At 34.8% G+C, this 24,034-nt stretch overlaps 1 pseudogene; it reads right to left on the bottom strand.

Annotated features, from left to right (window-relative positions):
- Positions 1 to 24,034, bottom strand: part of LOC122105490 — a 78,219-nt pseudogene that overhangs the window by 51,905 nt on the left and 2,280 nt on the right.

Here is a 24,034-nt window from a genome sequence, read left to right as displayed (position 1 = left end):
AACACCCAAAGCATGTTAACTAAGTAATGACAGAGGAAATTATACTTATTTATCCTTATGACAGTTGCCAAACATATGTTTAAGAAGTTATTTCTTGGATTACTTGCTACAATCATTTGATTAGAGTACTGCTGTGATAAACTTGCAAAACAAAAGGTAAGGGGGAAGGGAGAATACCAAGACAATGATTTCATCGATGCATCAGGAAACAACTTCTAGGATTGAAAATTATGACTGTTTTACTATAGTTTTTTTTTTAATTCCTAATCTTCCAATTTCAGTGCATAGGCAAGTATTGGCATCAGACAATAATACTACATAGCTCTTCTTCTCATGTGTGTTGGGGGAAGAGATATGTTTATAACAGCACCAGAGTTTGAACTCAGGACCTGAATACAGTTCTTTAGCTTTTTCACTCTGACTGGTGCTACTTGAGACAGTTCTATTTCTAGCTTTTTACAAGAGCCAAGGATAACAATTCCAAAACAAAATAATGATTCTCTTTCATATGTTCCTATGTATTTCACTTTAATTCAATTTTTCTTCTGTGCTGGTCCTGGAGCTTGAACTCGGGGACTGGGTGCTGTCCTTGAGCTTTTGTGCTCAAATCTACCACTTGAGCCAAAGCTCCACTTGCAGGTTTTTGGTGAGATAAGAGTCACATGACTTTTCCTGGCTTCAAACAGAGATCCTCAGCTCTTATCTCCTAAGTAGCTAGGAATTCAGACATTTGCCCCCAGCACTCAGCTCCCTCTCACACACACACACAAAAGAACAAATAGATTTCCCTCACGTAAAGTAGTATAATGTTTAGAATTTTGAAAAATCTCAATTTGACCCAGTATGATTTTTCTTAAGGCAATTTTCAGTGTAGACATACAATTATCACACTTTTAGAGCTAGCTTTGTATGAGAACCACTGCAGAACTCCATTGCAACAAGTATTCATCCTGCTGTTATACACAAACATGACATTTTTAGAAATTATTTCATTATAGATAAAAGGCAAACCTTGCTCTGAAAATATTACCTTGTATTTAATTTTGGCATTTGTAGCCCTCTGACAAGAGTTCTTTGTTTGCCTAGTCTGGCAGAAGGCCGGTTGCTGTATACATTTCTATACTTAACATTTGTTATCAACTTAGTTTGACAGCTTAAATCTAGCATAATGATGTGGAAATATAAACAAGTGGTAAATGTAGTTTGATTTCTAGCAGGTTTCCCCCATCCCCAAGCTTTTCCCATAAGGAATGTAAAAATCTGAGAGGAATTTTTCCCAATGCACATGATGTCATTTTATACATCTAGTAGTCCAATTTGACACACTATTTAGGTTACTCTAAGCTTAAACCAACTTAGATATGGGTTTTGACCTGAAGTGACCTGCTTAGCTTTGCAAAGGATTGTTTCAACAAATAGATGGATCATTTTCCAAAGAGAATTTTTTTCAATTAAAAATAGCCAACAAGACCGACATGAGACTTTTATGCCCCAGAATCACAAATTTCAAAACCATATAGCTTCAGAGCATTTGGGGAGATGAAATTCTTAAATTTCAATCATTTTATTCACTTATTAGTGTCCTATTTTAGGTGATTTGGGTTTTTTGTGGGCTTTTTCATTTTTATTTGTTTTTTTTGTTTTTGTTTTCATCAAGTAATTAAGCTAAGTATTCACCAACCTGCAGTGTCAAGATTTCTTGGAAAGTTTTCACAGTTCTTGTCATTCTGTAATTTTCTTGAGCAGTAGGCACTTGATTTTATATGGTACAAAACATTGAATTAGAATGGTTTTTTTTGGATCTTTTTTGTAAAATAATGAAGACAAGTTATATGAAGAAGGGAAGAAAGAATTATATTTGGCAGGTCTTATATCAGGTAGCAAAACTGAAAATGCAGTAGAATACAACTGCATTGTCACCATTTGTATGTTGGCACCCTGAGAAATTGTAATATGTAAAAAATCTATATATATGAGTGAAATGGTGCTTCAGGAAACAACTATAATTTCAGCTTTTACAATAGAACTTTATTTTGGTGGTGCCCTCGTAAGTGTACCTGAATATGGGTTGATTTGCTCATTTGAGGATTTATTAATCATGTAATAAGTACATGTGATCATTTTAATGCACATAACCCGAATATTCAATGATAAACTCTATTTTACACATACAGAAAGTTTTGATTCAGTAACTTGGTTGGTAAAAGGAAACATGTTCTTGCAACTCTTTGCAGAATTACTTTTTAACAATTTGATGTGATCTGTTGTTACACTGATGACATTAGTCCCTTTGCGTAATTATTATGTTTTTTTATAATTACAAGACAAATTTATTCGGTTAATGAAATGATCTGAAAAAGTACAAAGAGATGAAGTTTTCATACCTTTTATGAGTTAAAAGCACTCTATTTTTATCAGCTTTGCAACTATATTGAAAATATTTGTCTTTTAAGCCTGATTTCTCTTGTTTCAACATCTTTAAGATGGTATATTATTAAAATGCTATATTAAAATATTGAAATAATTTGTATTAAGCATATTATGGATCATTATTTTTATATAAGATAGTACCCAGGTTATTTTAGCTTTACAATTTATTGTTGGATAAGCCAAGAAATGAATGAATCAGTGTGTGTGTGTGTGTGTGTGTGTGTGTGTGTGTGTGCATATGTGTGTGTGTGTGTGGTATGTGTGTGTTTTGCCTTGTCTGTATATGTAGGTTTAATGTTTGGATAATTGAAGTATTTACAAAAAGGTATATATATAATCCACTTGTATGATCCTTGGAAATGATATACGGGTTACTTTAGAACATTTGAAGTTCTCAATATGTGTGAACGATACCTGCCGAGAGGGATAACCCAGCAGAGAGCCAACTGGAAGAGGAAATGTCTGTTCTATACTCAGGCCTTATCAGGGTTGTCTACTTCTGTCATGATATGAATAAAGAAGTGGGACTAACATGACTTCTTCATGTCAGCACCACAATAACCATGAGTGGGGGGCCAAGTATTTGGGTCATGATAAGGCGTACCATTCCTGTTCCCAGACTAGAGGCCATGTCATGTGTAACATCTGCTCAGCGACCACAGGGAAGCTGACTGTCTTCTAACCTTCCTACTTACACAAAGAGTGGTAAATATTGTCTGTGTGGGCTACCGATGCAAACCAAGCAGATAATTTCCTTTTGGAGAAAGCAGATCTGTCCTTGCAGAATTTAGCCAGGCTGCAATTCGATGTGAACTTCTAGTGCAGGAAGTTAAAGAAACTGTTAGAAACTAAGACATTCATGATCTGCATTCTCATAGATACAGTTGATTCTTCCTTTGTCATTCTATCGTATTACATTTTGGCTTCAATTTTCCATTCACTTTAGTATCACACCATCAGAAATACAATAAAAGAAGAAAAAATCATTCAAAACTCTCCATTAAGTTGAGATATATACAGGTAAAGAATATTGTATGGGATGTGTTTCTATAATTTAGATATAAGCAGGGGCTCAAAAATATTTATATCTTTAAGATTCAGCTTAGAAGTTTGAAGAGAAATTTCCAAATTTTTCAGTCACATAGATGACTATTATCTAAGTCACTCAATACTCCATAAATAAAAGAAACAACAAAATAACTAAACACAATATGAAACTATAGATGAGCAGAAATAACATTACATAAATTAGTGGGTAAAGTTTATCAAATATAAATATAAAAGTGCAAAAATCTTGACAGCCAGGAGATCCATGCCTAGAGGAGTAGAATAGTTGTGGGAGACAAGGTTGCTACGCTGATATGCAATGCTTTAAGAGAGGCTGAGAGCAAAGCTACAAGACAAAACCTATTTCTAGCCTAGTGTAGAGGTGATACCTGAGAAGTTTCCAGGGACTAATAAATCAGCCAAAGCACATAAAGAAACCAGAGAGGAGAAGGTCTAGGAGTACTCAGGATCGGGAAGGGCCGTTTAGGCTATTGTAAACTGTCTGGAATGTTTCTTATAAGCACTTTGGAGATACCAAAGTTTAAATGCAAGTATCACATCACTGAATGCTTTGTGTTGAGAAAAAAATAATGCTGATTCAGAGATCAGGAAGGACGAGTTGTAGTTTGTTACTGAATTCAAAAAATTAAGAAACTAGTGTAATTGTATTGTGTGTTCTGTCCATGACAAGAGGAGCAATGTAATACTCTAATTAAACAACAGCCATGCTGTACTATGTATCTATATCTATATATATATATCTATATACATATATATATATATATATATATACATATATATATATATATATATATATATATATATATATATATATATATATAGCAGGCTTTATGTGCATTGTTTCTCTTAATTCTGAGAGCACCCATGATGAGAAATAACTGTCATCTATCCCTAGAGTACAGGTGAGGAAATTGAGAGTGTGGTTTATAAAACTATATGGGTCACATTGTCCATAAATATGTGGGTAGAATTTTAAATATATGCAAGTTTCAATCCAAGTCCATTTTTCCTTCATGACAGATAATACAATCTTGAGCTGTAACAACATGACTAACCAATAAATTCACATTTTAGTTCTAAGGTTGAATTTCACAAAACAGCTATTAGGGTCTTTTTCAAAGCAAATATAAATGTATCAGGAAAAGTAAAATATTGGACTCTGAAAGTGAAAGAAAAAAGGAAGAATGCTTCTCCAATGTCTTCTAAGGAACAGCTATTATCTCTATTTTTTGAAGTAGATTAAAAAAGCCAATTCTCTTTAGGAGCTTTTCCATTTCAATTTACCAAATAATATAGGACCTGAGGTTGAATTTATTTCATTTCTAAAAATGAATCTTCAGACTCATTCACACAGTGAATTTGCCACTATCAAATTTTCTTTTGTACAATCAGTAAACATCAGTGCTAATACAGAGTAATATGGAGAGAAAGACGTGTACCTACTTTGGAAGACTGATGTGGTTTTGGTTTTGGTTTTTGTTTGTTCTTTTTGTTTTTTGTCGATTGTGGGGCTTGAACTCTGGGCCTGGGTACTTTCCTCCAACTCTTTAGCTCAAGGCTAGCACTCTACCACTTGAGCCACAGGGCCCCTTCCAGTTTTCTGGTGGTTAATTGGAGATTTCCTTCCAGATCTGGCTTTCAGCTGTGATCTTCAGATCTCAGCCTCCTGAATAGCAAGGATTACAGGGGTGAGCCACTGGCACCCATCTGCTATCTGTGTTTATTCGAGTCTTAAAAAACAGCCATTTCTGCTCTTGATTTGAGGATTTGCTTATGAGACTTTACAGTCAGAGTTGAAATGTAGCGTTTGACCCATGCCTCATGTAAACTTGGGCAAATTGGTAGAATTTAATTTTCTGACAAGTATGGTGGAAATATGTTCCTGAAGGGAGGGAGGTTAGGGGGTAAGGAGGTTTGATATTTTATAGACAATTTTATATTGGTTCTTAAAAATCAACCTTTGTAGGGCTGGGAAGATGACTCAGTAGTAGAGTGCTTTCATCGAATGCATGAGGACTTGGGTTTGATTCCTCAGTACCACATAAGCAGAAAAATCCAGAACTTTGGGCTGAAGAGCTGAGGGACAATGCCCAGGCCCAGAGTTCAGGCCCCATGAGCAAATTAAAAATATAATAATAAACCTTTGCAGATGCTCAATCTATAATGAGATTCAAAAATCAAGGGTAGTAAGCATAAGGAAAGAATATTACATGAATAAAAATTACATAAGTAAATACTTCTCTCACTTTTTGAATAATAATCATACAGATAAATTATCTAAGAAGCTTATTTCTGTTAAGACAGTGGAGGTATTCTTACTCTCAACAACTATTTCTAACTAAGCCAATGGTGATCTATACAGGTGGTTTCATATGATCAATTCTTTGTAAGATTAGAAATTTAAAAGAAATCCTTGGGAAGTAGAGCCATTGCCTTGAGCAGAAAATGTCAATCATGAATGTGTGAGGCTCTGAGTTCAGCCCTCAGTACCAGCATTTGAAAATTAAAAAATAAAAGCCATTTATATGTTTCAAAGCTCTCTCTCACAATTCAGTAAGTAGGAGTTTTCATCAAGAACATGATAAGTGTGTATCAATTCTGTTGCACAAACATCTGCATAATAGACAGCATTGGATGTTACATGCTTTAATTTAGATTCCAGTCTATAAATATATCATCTTCAATTATCTTATTAGAAATAGGCTGCAAAGTTCTTGAAGCTAATTTTAAGAGAGCACTATCTACTCCTACAGCATTACTTTGGTCAGATGAGTCTAAATCTCAGGGGTTTTTTTTTTCACTCTGACTTGGATCCAGGCATTGGTTGGCTATGCCTATAATCCTAGTTATTCAGAGAGTTGAAATCTGGAAGACTGAAGTTCAAACCCATCCCAGAAAGAAAAGTCCAAGAGTCTCCATCTCCAATTAACCAGCAAAAAGTAGGGATAGAAGTTTGGTTCAAGTGGTAGAACTCCAGTCATAAGCAAGCTGAATAAATAATGAAGCTCTGAATTCCAGTACTACACCAAGGGGAAAAAATCTAACTTAGATTATAATATAATATAGAGAAATAATTATATTTATAATTGCTTTTTTCCTTTAATGCTTAATAAGACTATTACTCTTAGGTGGATAAGAATTAAAACATTAAAGAAATCATTAAATATCACAAGGAACACATGACACATGGTAGGAATGCCCAGTTCCTAATCACAATGAACTTTACAACAGAAAGGTAAATTCTGACGTAAAACAAGATGTAAAAGTTAATATTCCCAGTTTACTTCAAGTAACTTTACAATGTTTAGTAATCCTTTGCAACAACATCAACATTTTGTTCTAGACATGACAGTTATATGGAAACCTGCTTTATCATACAATAGTACATACAAAACAGATGATAACAAACAGTCGAATTTTAAGCAAATTCCTTGGTGAATATAAAATCCCTGTTCAATCAGGTGCTGGTGGTTCATACCTGTGATACTAGCTACTGAGGAGACTTGAGGATTGCAGTTTAAAACCCACTGGACTAGGAAAGTGAGTGAGACTTTCTATCTCCAACTTACCCTCAGAAAACCAGAAGTAGTATATTGTGGCTTAAATTGGTTGAGTACTAGCCTTGAGCAAAAAAATTCAGGGAGAGTGCCAAGCCCTGAGTTTAAGCCCCATGACTGACACTACATAAATAAATAAATAAATAAGTCTGGGAATATGGCTTAGTGGTAGAATGCTTGCTTAGCATGCATGAAGCCCTGGTTTGATTCCTCAGTACCATATAAACAGAAAAACCCAAAAGTGGCTTAAGTGGTATAGTGCTAGCCTTGAGCAAAAGAAGCTCAGGGACATTCGCAGACCCTGGGTTCAAGCACCAGGACTAGCAAAAGATAATAAATAAATGAATGAATAAATAAATAAATAAAATCATTCTGTAGTATGTACAAATTCTGTAATTACTATTAGCAAGATGTATATTACTTCTGACATGAAAGAGCAATATTTTGCTTGAATAAGCAATGTTATCTCTTTGTAGTTTGTATCTTGAGGTAACATTTACATTTACAATGTGGACATATCCTAAAGTAGCCTTTGATTGATTATATTTGTTTAGTTATTGGTTTTATTTACAAAGAATGGGTCAAATAACATAAATAGGAAATACAAGAGAAAATTGTGGAAATATGGGTAGCAAGACTGAATAAGTTATATAATATTCACGTGGGAAAAACCTTGATGTATATATTGATGGTATTTGTCAAGATACTCAGTCTATTTAAGAAACACAATAACGCTTAATTGGAGTTAATTCTGTGAGCATCAATAAATCTTGTTTTCAAAAGATATTAAAGGAGAAAATAAGTTAGTCAACTGTATCCATCCTAATTGCTGACCCAACTGAAATCTAGATGAGTTTCAATTCTTAAGTTTTGTTAAGTTCATTTTTATCAAGTTATTTTCTCCTTTCCATGAGACCTGAAATAACTTTCTTTTTTTTAATACTTCTCTTTTGTGCCTTCCTGAAATATTTCTTTAGAAAGACACCATCAATTTTCAGTCACTGTTTGCTGTGAGAACTCGAAAATCTGCAACCTTTCTCTTGATGTGCTGCTCTGGAATCCAAAAATTCAATCCCACAGCCCTTTTTAATCATTGAGAAGTTTTCACCCCTTTTGTGTTCCACTATTCATATCCAGTGTACTGTAATGTGAGCCATCGCCCAGATTCTGCCCTGGATAATTCAGTAATTCTTAACAGCTGACTGAAACTTAGAACTTTGAATTCAATGCACTCAGAAACCTTTCCTTTGGGCCATTATAAAACTCCAAGTCAATGTCTTTTTTTTTTTTCAAAAGGAAGAATAAAGGAAACTGATAATTTTGTTATACTTGTATTTTTAAATAGCATACTGATATCATTAGCTGATTAATGCTTTAGTTATAAATGCTTTTAGGTTTTAAATTTTCTTTAAATATGTATACAAGACCATCTACTGTAGAAATCTCAAAACCAAAGAAAATAAGCTTATTTTATTTATAGGCATAAAGATTCTTTTAGAAAGTGAAACATTTCTCTGAGAAGGAGATTTAAAAGGTATTTGTTATTAAAGTCAGTATACATGCTTCTCTATCTTAATTAATTAAGTTTTGGTGAAAATAAGCAAGCTAATATTTCTGCCATGGAGAAATTGCACAGATGTGTTATCTACTTGAGAAAAAAAGAAGAAGAAATTTACATCAACAATTGTTTCATTTGGAACATTTTCTCAAATAAAAGCAAAAAAGGCACTGCGAGTATAACTGGTTATGTTTATAATGAAGAGAAAAAAGTAAGAGAAATTAAGAGAGAAAGGATCACTTCTAACAGATATTTAAAAGATGAAGTACCTTGGTAACATGAAGAGATCAACTTTGTTAGTATCTGGTTCCAGTTTGAAACCTATTAAGTTTGGTGGCCCAAGTTAACTTTACTCATAATTTCTAAAGTTTGCATTAATATGACGTGACATAGAACACATTATCTCACTGGGTCTAAAGAGGGTATTTAATATATACACAAAGGAGATGTTTGGAAAATATATTTATTACAAGTAAATATCCATCTCTAGAATACTGGAGAAGCTTGAAAATGGTAAGCTCTCTTAGTTTAATGCTTCACCAGCTGTGGTAAACAAAAAGAAAGGAACAACAAAACACATTTTTGATCCCATCTAGCTGTTTAACCATAGCTAAATTTCAGAGTATCACTTTAACTAACTGATGAGTTTTAAATTAATAGAATTCTATTGTCATATTTTAGTTATTTGTAAATGGGCAAGAAAAAGCATTTATTCAATGTGGTTTTAAATTTTTTCCTTTTGGTAGAAATGAATGAAATAAATTAGTTCTATAATAGATGTACCAAGATCAGGAAAGTAAACCCATCAAAATGCCAGTATGAGGTGTGGTTGGAGTAAATGTGAGTATACACACACACACACACACACACACACACACACACACACACACACACACATATAAATATATAAATAGAAAGGTATAGATATATAGAAATATCCACATATGTCCACTAGATATATTTTAGGACATATAGTGTGGTGATAATTCAAAATGTTATCACAAAACACATATCAATATTTCATGTTTTTTCACAAAATTGAATAGTACACCTTTCACATTACCTATAAATCTTATTTTAATTTTAAAAACCTGACTTAATATTTTGCCACTCTTTTCAATAAAATCCCAATGTTGTTTTTAATTGCTATCATGTTCCCTGAAAATATATCATAGGTATCTTCCTAATCCATTTTTTAATACAAAATTTCCACCTCTTCTAGGCCTTTCCCTTTTATTTCCATATTTTTAAATCAATATTGTTATGGACATCTATTGTGTTATGTGGAAATTTTCCTTAATTTCTTAGACATGAAATTACTGTATGATTACTGTACAAACCCAGTAAAAAATGTGTTTCCAATCTCACTGGGAATAAAAGAGCAAATTTCTTCACTCTCCAAAATGAAGTGTCATTGAAATAAAATGCAGCTGGAATCTGGCTGGGTTGTAGGATTCACATTAAATGATTTTTCCTATATTTTTTTTTATTTTTGGTTTTACATTTTAAAAAAATTTTGTTAAGATGCTCTACAGAGGGGTTACAGTTACATGAGTAAGACAATGAGTACATTACTTGTGGATCATTATTACCCCTTCCCTTCCTTGTTGGTGTCCCACTATCCGTTACCTCCCCCCATTCCTTGTCCCCTCCCCCCACCTTGCCACCTAAGTTGTAAAGTTCTTTTCCAATATACTGCCCTGTGGTTATCTTTGTTGAAATGGGTCATCCTGTTTCCTTGTTTCAGGGTTTTGTTATTGCACTTCCCGTCCCCAGATAAAGACATATGTGTATACAAGATGCATGCTATCAAAAATGGAGTACACTGACAACAGAGGATATGCCATACACACACACACACACACACACACACACACACACACACACACACACACACACACACACACACACACACGGAATTCTATGCTTCCATCAGAAAGAATGACACCGCCCCATTTGTTAGGAAGGGAAATAACAAAATGCTGAAATAAGGATGCAGGATGACCCATGGTAACAATGACTTTACAACTTGGAGGTGGGGCAGAGAGGGTGGGGCAGAAGGAGTTGGGGAGGTGGGAAGGGGAAAAAAGCGTTGGTAGGGGAAATATAAAGGAAGGTGTCCACAGGAAATGGACTCATTTCCTTGCTCATGTAACTGTAACCCCTCTGTACAGTATCTTTACAATTAAAAAATATTAATAAAAGAAGTGAAGGACCTCTCTGAAGAAAAATTTTAAAACCTAAAAAAGAAAATTAAAGCAGAACTAAGGAAGTGGAAAAGCCTTCCATGCTCCTGGATAGGGAGGATTAACATCGTGAAAATGCAATACTGCCAAAGGCTATCTACAAATTCAATGCAATACCCATCAATATCCCAACCTCATTCTTCAATGAAATAGAAAAGGCAATCCAAAAATTCATATGAAACAATAAAAGATCCCAAATAGCAAAAATAATCCTTAGCGGAAAGAATAGTGCTAGAGGAATAACAATATTAGACTTCAAACTCTATTACAAAGCCACTCAGGAGAGTATACTGAAGGGATACACAGTGGGACTCCTGAGGAAGGGCTAAGATGGCTACAAAGCCATAGTAATCAAAGCAGGTTAGTTGGTACTGGGACAAAGAATAGACCTGAAGACCAATGGAATAGAACTGAAGACCCAGAAATGAACCGACAGACCTATAGCCACCAAATCTTTTGTAAGAGGGCCAAAAAAAATATAATGGAAGAAAGAAAGTCTCTTCAGTAAATGGTGCTAGAAAAACTGGTTAAACACCTGTGAAAACTAAAATTAGATCCTTATATATCACTCTGCACCAGAATCAACTCCAAATGGATCAAAGACCTCAAAGTCAAAGCAGACACCCTGAAAATATTATAGGAAGGAATACGAGAAATGCTAGGACTCCTTGTCACAGGCCGAAATTTTCTTAATAGAGACCCAGAAATTTAACAAATCAAAGAAAGATTGGAAAAATGGGATTACATGAAACTGGAAAGCATTTGCATGGCAAAGGACATAGCTAACAAGATCAATAGAAAGCCCACAGACTGCAAGAAGATCTTTACTAGATATACAACAACAAAGGTCTCATATCTAAAATATACTTAGAACTCAAAAAATTAAGTCACCCAAAACAAATCCTCAAAGAAACAACCCCACATTAAAGAGAGACTTCTCTGAAGAGGAAATAAGAATGGTCCGTAGACACATGAAATGCTCAACTTTTCTGGCCATAAAAGAAATTCAAATCAAAACAACATTGAGATTCCACCTCACCTCAGTTAGAATGGCTATAATCAAGAAATCTAATAATGAAAGATGTTGGAGAGGATGTGGCCAAAAGGGAACCCTAGTGCATTGTTAGTGGGAGTGTAAACTTGTTCAGCCATTCTGGAAAGCAGTATGGAGATTCCTCAAAAGACTACACATAGAGCTCCCCTATGACCCAGCAATCACACTTCTGGGCAGTTGCCCAATCACAAACGAGACCATACTAAAGCTACCAGCACCACTATGTTTATTGCAGTGTATTCACCATAGCTAAAATATGGAACTTCCATGTCTAAAGTTTTTTCCTAGGTATTTTATATTGGGGGGGGGGGGGTATTACAAAAGGAGTTGCTTTCCTGATTTCAGCTGCACTCTTCTCATTCTTGGCTTACAGGAAAGCCATTGAAATTTGAGGATTAATTTTATACCCTGCTACTTTGCCAAAGTTTCAAATCAGCTGAGTAGCTTGGGAATGGAATCCATGAGGTGTTTTAAATACAAGATCATGTCATCTGCAAAAAGGGAGAGTTTTACTTCATCTTTCCCTATTTGGATCCCCTTTATGTTGCATTTTGTCTAATTGCTCTAGCTAGGCATTCTAATACTAAGTTGAAGAGAAGTGGAGAAAGTGGACATACTTATCTTGCTCCTAAGATTAGAGGAAATGGCTTTAGCTTTTCTCCATTACATAGGAGAAAAGGTTTGTCATCCACAGCTGATATTTGGATAAAGATGAAATTATCTTTTACAAAGATTCTTTAAGATAAACAATCATTTATTTTTATTTTTATTGTAAAGGTGATATACACAAGGGTTACAAATACATAAGTCAGGTTTTTGAACATTGTTTTTGAACAATGTTACCTCGTTACTCCTTTTCTCCCAGTTTTTTTCTTCCTGACCCCCCAAGTTGTATAGTTCATTTTCAACAGAGTGTCTTGTGAGTATCACTGCATCCCATTGTTTCTGTGCTTTTGGATGAGTATGTAATTCAATTAGAACCTGGATTCCCCTGACTTTCTCTATGAGAATGGAAGACAGGGCAGGTGATTAGGGAGTATACTTTTGTCCAACAAAGGAAGGAATAAAGATTTTTTCATAAAGACTATTTAATTCAGTGAACCATTTTTTATTTCACTTGTGAACTGGGAAGTAATACAAACTATTATCCATCTTATTCTTACAATAATATTTTCTAGGGTCATATTTTGTTCTTTCAGTTAATAGAAAAGTGACTCACAGATTGAGCTGAAAATGCATTTTAGAAAGTTTAAGGTCTTACTATGATCTAGATCAAAGACAGCATAAATCCTAAAGTATTACTTGCTCCAGAAAACCTTAACAAATTAAACAGATGAAGAGTTGTTTTTCCAGGGAAACTATGGGAGAAAGTACCCTCTTGAATGACCAGAAAACCTGGTTCTGAAATGGAATGGGAAGGTAGAACCCAAGAAAAAAATGTTAAAAAAAGAAAAAAAACCAGATTGTTGAAACTATTTTTCATCTGGGAGAAATTATTTAAAGTATCAGATAAAATTCCAAAATGTTAGTTGGCTTCTTTTTCAAGTTGGCTCCAACTTTTTAATTCTACTAGTTTAGAAAAACAGTAAGGTAACCACATAAAAGTTTGCCTCAGCCAGGCACCGGTGGCTCACACCTGGAACCCTAATTACTCAGAAAGCTAAGATCTGAGGAATGGGGTACAAAGCCAGCCCAAGCAGGGAAGTCTCTGAGACTGTACTCTCCAGTGAGAAAAAGCCAGAAGTGGGCTGGGAAGGTGACTCAGTGGTGGAGCGCTTGCCTTGCATGCATGAGGCCCTGGGTTCGATTCCTCGGCACCACATAAGCAAAAAAAGCTGGAAGTGGTGCTGTGGCTCAAGTGGTAGAGTGCTAGCCTTGAGCTGAAGAGCTGAGGGACAGCGCCCAGGCCCTGAGTTCAGGCCCTACGACCGGACCCAAAAAAGAAAAAGCCAGAAGTGTCACTGTAGCTCAAGTTGTAGAGGGCTAGCCTTGAACAAAAAAGAAAGATTAAGTACATTGCCCAGGCCTTGATTTCAAGCACTGTCACAAAAATACATACATACATACATACATACATACATACAGCTGCCTCTTTCATAATGGGTGGTCAGGTTACAGCCTAGAAATGTCCTTGAAATAAATGTCATTGCTCATTAAAACAGAATTCAATGTTTAAATGAAATTAGGTAGCTTTATCACTGTGTATTTTGTTTCTTGGGATATTATCAGTGTTTTGTTGTTGTTGGTTTTGTTTTTTGTTTTTTTGTCAGTGATGGGGCTTAAACTGTGGGCCTGAGCAATGTGCCTCAGCTCTTCAGCTCAAGGCTAGCCCTCTACCACTTGAGCCACAGCTGTTTATTCTAGATAAGGGTTTTATGGCTTTTCCTGCCTGAGCTGGCTTTGAAACTTGATTGTCAGATCTCAGCCTCACTCGCATCCAGCATCAGTGTTATTTTATAAATAAATTTATACAGTATTATACACAATGCTCCCTGTTCTTCAGTGAGATGTGAATATTGCATAAAGAATACTTTAAAGGGCCTGGAATGTGGCTTGCCTAGCATGCATGACGCCCTGGGTTCCATAAACAGTATGACATAAACAGAAGAAAAAACTGGAAGTGGTGCTGTGGCTCCAAGTGGTAGAGTGCTAGCTTTAAACAAAAGAAGCTCAGAGACAGTGCCCAGACCCTGAGTTCAAGACCAGGACTAGCAAAAAAAAGAAAAAAAAAATCTTCAACTTTTACTAAAATTTGTCTAGAACATTTCTTAAATTAGTTTATAAGATGCTTTAAAAGTGAGTTGTACTCACATTGTTGTGCCTTAGTATTATTATAAAATATTTCACAGATGTGCTAGCAATTACACTGCCATACATGTCTTATTGAAAATTATGAAGATTATCTAGACACTTTGAACTTATGAAACAATGATATCTTGAATAAGTGAGAGTTTACAATTATGATCAGAATGTTTAGCTAATAGAAAGACTGAGAATGAATACAATAGGATAGTTTTGGAACATTGTGACGTTTTAAAAATCAAAATTTAAATTTTCTAACACTCGAATACATTGTTTCCTCATTTTGAGCTGTATTTTTATTTTCCCCAGTTAGTTTTCTAAGGTAGACACACCATACAATCAGGTAGCAGGAAAGTCTTTATATTTTGGCCAGCAGAGGGCAATAGAACATTGTGGACTAATCACCCTCTGCCAATTGAAACATCATAGAAGGATTTTCTTTAGAAAAACATACAAACAAATTAGACACTTGTTATCTTTTTGTGTTTTCTAAAATGTACTTTAGTAAAGCACCTTGTGTTTGCAAAAGTACCTAGAGTTTAAACCTTTATTTTTGATAAAAAATTGTAACAGTAGTGAATTTATCATCAAATTCTAGGGAACACATAGTTAAGTATACAGTAGCCTAATGCTAAATGTGAATCAGTCTTTGAAGGAAAAGTCAAAGTACAAATTCTCTGTTTTTGTGAAGAAACCCCTACAAAGGGACTCTCTTATCCATTTTGTAGTAGCAGGGTAGGAAAAATATCTTTGAGCCAAAACACCAGTCATTCATATTTTTGCAAATAAAAGATTTGCAGCTAAATATTTTCTATTCTGAGATTGTTATTTTAGATCAATAATTATTATTTACTGTTTAAAATAATTTTTAATGGACTAAGAAATCACTTGTAAAAAGTTGGGAAGATGTTCACGTCACTGTCTTTAGAAAAATCTGATTAAAGTAGCTATATTTGATCTCAAGGTTAAATTGGTACTTAAGATATTTTATATTACTATGCATTCTAAACAGTTAATTCAATGTATGTCACTGTAATAAGCTATTATCCTCATTTATTTGATGATTCTTTCCTTCTTAAAGTTATTGTTTTCACCTATCCCTAAGTAGACAAGCATTTAGAAAGCTCCTTAGATGATACTTTAAAGTATCTCCTCTTCTGTAAATTTTGCCTTTGTACACTTCATAAACCAAGTTGTATATCTCCAAACATGTAAGAAAATCCAAAGGAATAGTTATATATATATATATATATATATATATATATATATTGGGGGGGAAAGAGTAGAGAAGTAGTAATAGACTTTTTTTATTGTGAGAATACAGTACAGAGGAGTTACAATTACATGGGCATATATATATGTGTGTGTGTGTGTGTATATATATATATATGTGTGTGTATATATACATACATACATATATCTTGCTCAAGGCTAGCCCTCTACCACTTTGAGCCACTCTGACACTTCAGGTTTTCTGGTGGTTAATTGGAGATAAGAGTCTCAAAGACTTCCCTTCAGATTTTGAACTGTAATCCTCAGATCTCAGCCTCCTAAGTAGAGAGGATCACAGGTATGAGACATCCATGCCCAGTAATATTTTCTAATTTATACATTTATACAATAATTTTTGGACTGTGGGAGTTATCTTTTTTTGTTTTAGAAACCAAAACATGTTTGTTATATATCAATACATCCTGCTTACCTTAGAATTGTATTTATTTGTTCTGACACTGTGAGAGAATCTATTTTGAGACTCTTTTTTTACTTGTTTTTGTTTTTGTGTTATGAGTAGTTGTGACTGTTGATCTGTGGGCTTGGGCATGTCCCTGATCTTTTGTGCTCAAGGCTGGCACTCCTACCACTTGAGCCACAGCCCTTTTATCTGCAATCTGTTTAGGATTTCTCATTCTTCCTTGATAGGCTTCAAACCTTAGTATATTACACAGAATTGTTAGCACAAAACCTTTAATTTGAAAAAAAATGTATACAAGACTTACAAAGAAACCAGATTAAAAGATTTATTTTGTAGTAATTGTGACTAGTGCTATGGAGAGATAGTAAAAGTTGTTCTAGAAACATTTTACCCAGAAACCTGTCCTGTTGGGTAAGAATGGAAAGGGCAGGTCTAGGTACCTTTTGTGAGCATGAGATCTTGATCTGAGAATTAGGAAAAATCTGGGATAAAAGGCAAATTTCAATGTTTTCTTACATTCATCACATAACTTCCTCCTGGAAAACACATTTAATGCTGTTCTCAGAAGTGTGTGTGTGTGTGTGTGTGTGTGTGTGTGTATTGGTCAAAAAACCTGAGTTCAAATCCCAGGACCATCGAAAAACAACAACATAACATAGACTTTGTAAACTTTATATTAACTAATACTTTTTGTGATATTGTTTCAAAATATTAAAGGGAAAACCAACAGAAAATTCAGTGTAGTAGATAGCCCAGTTGGTTGACTTGATCCTGCTTAATGTTCAGTGCATTTCAGTATGTGTTAAATAGAATTGACAGAAGTTACAATTGTATAAGACAGACATATTTTCTAGATAAAAATCTGAGTTTTAGCCGGGTGCAGGTGGCTCATGCCTATAATTCTAGCTACTGAGGAGGCTGAGATCTGAGGATCATGGCTCAAAGCCAGCCCAAGCAGAGAAGTCCATGAGACTCTTATCTCCAATAAACCACTAGAAAACGGGAAGTGGTGCTGTGGCTCAAGCAGTAGAGTGCTTGCTTTGAGCTGAAGAGCAAGGAGGGAGGGGGGGGGGGGAAGTGGTGCTGTGGATTGAACGCTCATGAAAGGTAGGAGTTCATACACTGGGCTACAACCCCCACCTATTCATACCAGTATTCCACATTGTAAGAGGAAAAATGTAGATGAACAAGGATTTTTAAATGACAAACAAAAAAGACGATTGTATATATGATCATATCTGAAAGAATTATAAAGGTCTATTTCTTTTCTGTTTTTACCAAATGTTTTTAAGTATATTACTCTTGTTGTGAGAAAAAAAATAAACTTTCACTAGGCTCAATTTACATGTAAAAACAGGAATTCAAACTATAATTCTTTTAGCATATAATTTTTGGCTAAATGTAAAAATAAATTAATAAAACAATATTTACTTTGTAGTTAAAATATTTTGTATAAAGTAATATCTTTCTATAAGTAGGATAATTTTTAAATGATATTTCTGGAAATAAAGTTATTTTATTAACTTTTAGTTTTAGTATCTGCTTTGTTTCAAAGATACTCCTAATGAAACATAAGCACGATAAGGTAGTTATTGAACTAGGGAAATTCTATCTTCTAGGTGTAATGAAGTAGCTTTAAAGTCGTATTTCGTGATAGGAAATTGAGAAGATGAGATTAGATCCAATCAACAAAGACTTTTGGTTAGAATAATGGAATTGGACGCTTTCTTTCTGGAATGTGGCCAGGATACAGGGAGGGGGTGGTTAAACTCTTGGGAAAATATATAATTATCCTTGTTGTTAAGACAGTGGGTTTACATTTCATGTCAATTTTCAGCAGCAGTTTGTTGCTCAGTGACAATTGTAGGATTCAGATTCAGTATTTATCTACAAGAACAAACACCCTCCATATTTAGAATCTGGTCTTCAGTCAATCAAGCAGCTACTAAATCCCAAAGCCCCAATTTAGCTTTCTAAATGTGAAACAGTTTTTCCAGAAGCCATACAAGAAAATACATTAATAGGCTGTGAAACTAAATCACTTTCAAATTATCTAGGATATTATATTTTAATTAATTAGTATTATTTATGATAAACCTGGATATTCTTTTTTCATGAAATGTAACATTTAATATTTAGGCTTATTTACTAACCCAGAAAATAACCTCAGAACTGAACCGTGGTACATGTAAAGATGTTTTCAACTCAACATAATACTTCTTCAAGGAATTCGTTAAAATAACTGTTAGAATCTACGTAAAAATATTCAGAATACATGAACCAGCAGATGGGACTAAACACAATGAATATTGAAATTAAGACATAAATCCCCACATATGCACCTCAATCCTATAAGCATTTCCTGAAAAGATTCTTTTAAAAAGCAATAGAAATCCAGGAACATTAAACAGTTTTGCAAAACACATCTGCAGAATTACACATAATGTAAATGACTTACAAAAGAGTTTGTGTTCAGATTGCAAGCTATAGAGGAGAGCATTCAGCCATGCAGCTGTTAACTATGATCCCAATTTAAGAGAATTTTAAATCATGGTTAGAATGGTATAAGCTTGGTTCTAGATAAACAAGAAAGTAAGAAACCAAAAGGCAGCAAAATCCAGTGGAAAGTTATAGATATACACATTCTGATGTTTTCCAATATGTCTTAACAAATTCCACTCTGTATTTTTTCAAGCTATCTCATTTCATTTTAACAATGCATAATACCACTTTGAACACTTTGAACATAAAGAAGATTTATACTTTAAATTTCTATATGGAACTACAAACAAATATACTTAAGAGCCACTGTCTTGTACTGAATCCCAAAATGAAATGACATCTTTAAACAAAACAACCCAAAACGTATTCACATCTGTCCTAGAACTGAAAAAGTGAAAATAGCCTTGCAGTACTGTTATTTGTGCACAGCTGTCTGTGGTATAGATAAAAGTCAATGATTTGGATCCAGAGAGTAAAGATTCAAATCTAAGCTCAGCCATAGACCAGCTGAGCATTCTGGCTTTTGTTTTATGTTTTGTTTTGTTTTTTCAGAGGAAGGGGTTAGAAAATGAAAAAATAATGCAACTGACCTGAAAGTATTTTTTCCCTTGAGGATTGAATGAATTCTTTTTTTGGGGGGTCCAGTTGTGGGGCCTGAACGATGGACCTGGGTGTTGTCCCTCAGGTCTTCAGCTCAAGGCTAGTGCTCTACCACTTGAGCCACAGCGCCACTTCTGGCTTTTTTCCTTTTGTTTATGTGGTGCTGAGGAATCGAACCCAGGGCCTCATGCATGCAAGACAAGCACTCAACCACTGAGCCACTTTCCCAGCCCCAAAGAATTAAATGAATTCTAATACATAATGTCCTTAGAATGTTATCTCCAGATCTAAGGCTACATGTTGACTATAATGCCACAAAGAAGCAAACAAATCCAAAATTTGGTCCATAAATGCCTAGATGTGAGTCAGACATTTATAAATTCACGATGCAATAATATCATCTTATTCTGGGCTTAATAACACAGGTATTCTAAAGGCAGAGAATCTTGATTCAGGATTTCTGTCTAAGCTTTTACAGTGAGAAGAAGTCTTCTTTAATAATTCAATAGTGTTTTATAAGTAAGACACCACTCAAGAAGGTGTTGTGGGGAAAGCCAAAATCTTCCTTTTTCATGTTAGAACACATTCATGAAGGCAGTTTCTAGATTGAATTTTATGTACTTTAAGTTCACCTGTGATTTTGATCTCTTTGTTTCTAAACAGCCTAACACAAAGTATGCAAAAGTGTATTTGACATGAACCTTAATTTGGAATTTGTAGAAGTTCACAGAGACAGTGAATGATAAACGTTGCTAGCTCTCTGCTAGTTCACAAATGATTGAACTCTAGATAGGAAAACAACAAAATTTACAACTATAGAAATAAGTTTATTGGAAAAGAATTTTCTTCCTAAATATGTATACATAGGTAGTAAATTATAAATCATTCATTATACCATACAATTCAATACATATCTGAGTACCCACTAGGATCCATTCACTGTTAGGATGCTGGAAATAAAAGTAACCCGAATAGTCAAAAATCACAGGACTCATGTAATATTCTTAGAGGTGAGAGGCAGCCAATAGAAATAATGGGGAAATGGAAATATGTTAGTCCACTGGATGGGAATATGAACATTGGTGACAAAAAACAAAAAGCTTAACAAAGCATACATTTGTGTATACAAAGTGTTTGGTCATGATTTAATGTTGAAGAGTGTCCAGAAAGAATGTCTCAGAGAAGTATTAATATTAAAAACCTAACAAAAAAGAGAGTGTACATTTTCAGATAGATGGGAATATGAATTTGCATAAAGCAATGTAAAAAATCCCAGAGGCAGATGGTCATTCAATTTCTTTTAGTGACAGCATCAAGATGATGGTGGCAAAACAAACTAAGCTAAAGGCGAAGGAACATAGGAGGAGATGCTGTCAGAAATGATGGGGACCAGCTTAGATTACACCTTGCAGAGCTCTTCAAACATACACACTCTCTTCCTTCAAATGGGATGAGAAACCACTGGATGGTTTGGAAAGGAGAGACTTGATCTGACTTGGATTAACAAAATCCTTCTGGTTACACTACTTTACAAAAACAACTCACAATTACAATTTATTCAATGTATGGTCTTTCTCAAAAAATAAAGCTACATTGCTCATTTTCTCACATATTTTCTGCCAAGTAATGCCATATTACCATATGCAGTTAATTTCCAGGTGTGGGTCATTAGAGAGATAATGTCACAATAACAGTAAGCAATAGACAGACTTGTTTACTGAAAAACCCAAGTTTTCTCAAATACATCCTCCCTTAAAAACTCACAATGCTTAGGTGCACATTAAAGACATTGGAAAACCCTTAAATATGGTGAATTTGAATTTTCCCAAGCCTGTCCTACCGTGGACTTTGTTTTAAAACAAGTTGAGTTCAAATATAAGCTCCATGGCTTCTGAGCCATGGAACTTAAGAGTTAATCATTTATTTTCCTAACCTAATCTTCAAATTAGGCTAGCAAAATTTAGTGAGAACTAGATAATGTTTTAGAAGGCCCCAAACTGTGCCCCCAAGTAATGCTACCTCTCTGTGTCCTCTTTTGCTATCTTCAAAAACTAACCCTCTGTTAACATTAAAGGTATAAATTCTAACAAGTCTTTGTTGCTGGTACTTAACATCCCAAGGTCATATCAAAGAAAGTTCAGTGAAACAGTCCTTGTTTTTTGAATATCTACAAAGTCCCCAAAACTCTGAGACACTAAAGGCATGCCGAGAAAACCCAATTTCATAGAGAAGTTCAGTGCACCTAGTTTATGTTTTCTAATAAGCCTAAGAAGGTCTCACCGGGGCTGAAGTACATGATTAGGTGAGACAGATGAGGCTCTATAAAACTCTGTGCTGAGAGTACTGTCCTCATGGACAATGACTTAAATAGTTAACTAAATGAAGATAAATAACCCAAGGAATCTTTGTGCCATTGGTTTTCTGGTTTGGAGCAAGTCATTACCTGTTCTGAAGGGACAAAAAATAAAGCCCCCCAAACCAAAAGTATGTTGTTAAAAATGTGCCCCCTACCTCTGAAAGACACCAAATAGAATCAGTTTTTTTGTAAGCCTCTCTGATATGGGATGCATATCCTTACACTTGAGAAAACTTTCAAATGTTTATTTTAGGCCATTAATATCAAAATTGTACAGATTATCCGACAATTGGGTGTAAAAATTGCTAAACTAGCTGTTGTACCCTAAGGAGTGGTATCTCAGAGATTTTTAGCATAGCCATACTGTGTACTACTTGATAGAGCTGTTCACCAAATCTGCTGGGACCTGTGGCTTGTATTCCAGGCTCTGTTGGAAGACAGGCAGATGTCTGGTTTGTAGTTTCCTTAGGAACTCTATTCTGCTCCTCCTCACCTAAAGAAGTCTCATCTGGGATCCCTGAAGAGACGTTCCCTTGGAATTTTGTTCCTGCATTTTCTCTTTTCTTGAAAAGATAAAACCCACTAAGAGCAACCAAAAAAAGAGGTCACTACTACTTTCGAATTTTGCCCATTGAAAACATCTCTATTCATGAGACTATTACTACACCTAGGAAATCTGAATTTCATTGACTGTAAAAATGTGATCAGAAGTCTGTAAATGGAACTGTAAAATGTACCACTCATCCTGGTCATTGTGATTGACTTAACGTTCTGAGTGCAAATAATGACACTTTCTCCTTCAGTAGGTCCTTGTCTTCCAGCTATCTGAATCTAGTTCTGTTATTCATGCCTTAGTTGCCAGAAGACCTGACTTGAATATGTTTCCTACCAATTATACATATTTACATTTTCACACACTCAGAGAGACATATTGAATGGTTTATATATGATTCTAGCTAATTTAATGGTCAGTGGCAAGCTATGATAAGCCTGTCTCCAAGAATGTTCTAAACTCATTTTACCTCCAATGGCTCTGCTCTTACAGTTCAGATATTCAACTCTAGTCTGTTTTACTCAGTGAGTAGTTCCCTGTAGTAAGATATTTTGGGGCTGAGAGCATAGGATTACATTTGCATCTTTCACTATCAGCACTATTTACTTACTTGAAGAAGTTGTTCCATGAGACTTTGTTGGCATGGGCCAGGTGCCAGTGCCTCATACCTGTAATTCTAGCTATCCAGAAGGCTGAGACCTGAGGATCATGGTTCAAAGCGAGCCTAGGCAGTAAAGTCTCTGAGACTCTTATCTCCAATTAACCATCAGAAAACTGGAAGTGGTCCTGTGGCTCAAGTGCTAGCCCTGAGCTGAAGAGTTCAGGGACCGTGCCCAGGCCCAGAGTTCAAAGCCCACAGCTAACAAAAACAAAACCAAACCCAAACAAAAAGAAAAAGAAGTTGTTGGCATGGACAAAAGCTAGAGTATGAAATAAAAAAATTATGAAAATTCTTTGGTAGGTTGACTTTCACTTGTTATGCAAGATTTCCAGATTTTCTGCTGAGTAGAAATCTTCAGATTCCAAATTTACTGACATAATTGACAGGAGAAAATACAGGTACCCTTCGGAGAATCTGGGAGAAAGAAACAAGCCACACAAGTGATGGTGATACTCAACACTGATGAAAATCTTGACAAGGGGAGTGGCTAAAAGTTAGGTCCTGACCTGTAATTAATGTGTTTGTCCGAAGTCATTTTAACTCTAGGGTTGGAAACAAGGGGATTGGGTGATTGTGGTTTGCTCAAGTTGGGAAATAAACACAAGTATTAATATGGCTTCCATTCAACAAGTATATATTTTTGGACTGAGTATAGACTAGCATATACTAGCAGTATATATGAAGCATATATCCAGTACGAAGGATAATTTCTAAATTTAAATCCATTTAAATGATAGGAGAATTTAAAGTTTTTTCTCTCTTGCTCTTTCTCACTATACTTTAGCTTATTTATTTCCTATTACTGAGTAAGCTTATTTTAAAAGCACATTTTAGCCCAAACAAGTAGATTCACAATTTAAAAAAAAGCTTACTAAAAAAACTTGTATTCTATACTTCTCACTAAATATCCTTCCAGCAAAACTCAACCAACCTGGGTCTTTCAGCATTTGCTGC

This window comes from Dipodomys spectabilis, unplaced genomic scaffold, assembly GCF_019054845.1.
Source record: "Dipodomys spectabilis isolate Male_0828 unplaced genomic scaffold, ASM1905484v1 ptg000032l, whole genome shotgun sequence".
NCBI lineage: Eukaryota > Metazoa > Chordata > Mammalia > Rodentia > Heteromyidae > Dipodomys > Dipodomys spectabilis.
The sequence above is the reverse complement of the archived record's forward strand: the minus strand, read 5'-3'. Positions and strand labels throughout refer to the sequence as shown.